Source organism: Passer domesticus, chromosome 2, assembly GCF_036417665.1.
Source record: "Passer domesticus isolate bPasDom1 chromosome 2, bPasDom1.hap1, whole genome shotgun sequence".
In the NCBI taxonomy this organism is placed as follows: domain Eukaryota; kingdom Metazoa; phylum Chordata; class Aves; order Passeriformes; family Passeridae; genus Passer; species Passer domesticus.
This window is the reverse complement of record NC_087475.1, coordinates 74625636-74628738: the sequence shown is the minus strand read 5'-3', so window position 1 is coordinate 74628738 and position 3103 is coordinate 74625636.

Genomic DNA, 3103 nt, shown 5'->3' with positions numbered 1-3103 from the left:
GGCCCCGCCCGCTCCCCGCCCCTCAGGGCGGCCCGACGGCGCCGGGGCCGGGTAGAGCCCGAGGGAGGCGAGCAGAGGGCCGGGCTTTCCCCGGGCGGATGGATCCGTGTCCGCCTTTCCTGGTTCTCCTCCTCCTCCGGGCCGTCCTGCCATGTCCTTAGGGAGGATGGGGGGTGAAGCCCAGCCCAGCCCAGCCCGTGTGGGCTGGACCGTGCCGGCGGCGGGAGCGTGGTCTGCCCGCGGGGCTCGGGCGCGGGTTCGGAGCCGTGCACTTCCCCGGAGCCGCGGGATATACAGCCCTGTGAGAGCGCTGTGAGAGCGGAGAGCGGCTCGGAGCCGCTGGTCTGCGGTTGCCTGTCCTGAGGGGATTTTCTTCCCTGCCCGTGGGCGCTTTGCGGGACGCGCTGAGGGGCAGGTGATCGGGGGGTGCGTCCGCCCCCCTCAAAGAACACGTTACCTGTGGTTTGGGATACACCTCAGGCGGCAGCTGAACAGCTGGCCTGGAATTTAGAGGAGAAAATTCGTCTTTCTCTATAGCTTATTGTTACTGCCTTGTATCAGCTGATGTACAGATTGCTGTAAAAGGGAAAAAAAGCCCAAAAACCTGACATAATTTAAAATTCCTCAGTGTTTTTAAGATTTCCCATAGCAATTGCATTTAAAGTGAAGGACAGAGCAGGGACCCTGTTAGGACGCACTGACACACGGTTCCTGTCACTGGGCTCAGCTGCCTGTCCCTGAGAGGAGGCTCAGACTCGCACCCAGGTGCTCCTGAGGCCTGTGGGTGAGGTGCTGCTGGTGGCCCTCATCAGTGCTGTGATGCTTGGTGAGAGGGGAAAGGGATCACAGTATTATCCTCTAGAAAATGTAACAACAAAATAATTTCATGGATTTGAAATGTTGGGTTATGAGTAAAGAGGGTAAAACTCCAATGATTTGTCTCCTAAGGTTGTTTTATTGTTTTTACCATTAGCTGCTACTAGGAAGTACTTCAAGGCATGAGTAGATGGGAGAGCTTACAAGGCAGTAAGAGAATTAAATCAAGCTTCTGGGCAAGCCTGGATTTTCACATGCAAAGCAATGAGAGCACAAATGAATTCTGCCTGGTTTTGAATAACATGAACTTCAAGTCTCTGTGCATACAGACCATGAAAAACAGGTTCCTTGAAGGGGGAATTATCAAGTCTGGTTTCCTCCTTACTTTTGTCTTTAGTCTCTTCAGTTCCCTCACTTCAGATATCCACAAATCTCCACGACATACCGTGTCTGATACTCCCAACAGGTGCAAGAAAACTTGTGTAGTGTTCCAGGGTACAGGGCAGGGCTGAGGTCAGGTGGGGACATCAATCTGCAGATCAGGATCAGTCCCTGTGAGGGGAATCGGGGTCAGACACCACTTTGGGATAGCTGTTTATGTTATGTTATGATAAGATGTTTTTTATTTGGAGGAAGTTACCTGTCCTGGGGTTGTCAGCCTGCAGATAGGGCCAGGCTCAGCAGGGAGAGCAGAGGAGAGATGGAGACCAATGACGTATGCCATCAGTGGGACAGGGACTGATGGCCCCAGGCTGGCCTGAAATGGTGTCCATGGGCAGGGAGAGCAGGGGGAGCCCTGAGCAGGCGGGGAGATCACGGCCTGATGGTGCTCCTGGGCTCCTGTCCCTGGGAAGGAGCCACCCCTGTTCTGGTATGGGCTGGGACCAGCTGCTGGGAGCAGCCCTGAGGGAATGGCCCTGAGGATCCTGGTGGGCATGGAGGGACATGAGCTATCAATGGCAGTAACAGTGGCCAACAGCAGCCTGGGCTGAAGGAACAAGGGCAGAGCCAGAGGTCGAGGGGAATCATTATCCACCTCCACGCAGTACTTGTTAGACCACATCTAAATCCTGCATCCAACCTTGCGCTCCCCAGTACAAGACATCAATAAACTGGATCAAATCCAGGGGAAGCCACTGAGATGGCAGCACTGGCCCTGTGAGGAGAAACTGGGGCAGCTGGACTTGTTAAGCCTGTTAAGAGATACCTTCAATGAGGGGGTGAACCTCACAGAAGCCCCCAGGAAGATCATGATATGGTGCAGGGCAGAAGGATGAAAGACAAGTGGCATGAGTTGAAAGAAGAGATGGTCACCCTGTAACATTTCCATGATATAGGCTGAGGCACAGGTTGCCTAGAGAGACTGTCCAGTCTCTGTCTTCAGAGATTTTTCAAGCCTCAAATGGATGAAGCCTTAAAAAGCCAGCCCTGACCTTGAAGCCAATCTGCTGTGAGCAGGAGGCTGGACCGTAGACCTTCTGAGGTCACACCTACCCTGACTTATCCTTTGGTGAAACCATGAAATTTCTGTCCCTTCTTTCAAATGTCATCAAGATGGTAGAATGCTCAAAGATCATCTGGGTACATGCATGGCCTACTGGGTGGACAGAGGTCTACACAGTAAAATCACCTTGGTTCACAAACCCTGTTTTCCTCCTGAAGCCAGGCTGAAGGACTGCTCAGGTACCACAAATACTGGCTGTAGTAATTAAGGCTGAAAGACTGTGATTAGTCTCACACTATTACACGGCACGTGGCAGCCAGGTTTCACTCAGGCCCAATTGCAGCTGAAGGGATCTTCACGTGGAGCTCATCACCTTGTAAAACTACTCATCAAACACTACCCTTGGCCCCTACGTGGAGTATTGGCACCTCAAGGCAAGCTGCAGGCATATGGCTCTCTAAGGGTTTAATGTATCTACTGAAAAGATTCTACTACGGATGGAAAACTATTCTGTGTGCTGGAGACTCGTCAGCTGGCGGGACAAGAGAAGGCAGCACATCCTGCCTGAGCCCAGCAGCTGCTGTGACTGCTGGCCACAGCTGCAGGCAAGGCTGCCTGCCCTGCTCAATCCATGGCTCTGCTGGCCATCAGCACCCTGATGATGTTGGCAACCATATTAAGATGCTGGGTTGTTTTTTTTTTTAATAGTCTACTGCATTCACAGCATGTGAAAAACAAATACAGTGCCAATAATTATTTCATGTACATGCAGAATTTATTTCAAACCAATCGTTTGAAATGTGAAAATGCTGTAAATTATCAATATTTATAGAATTTATTTTT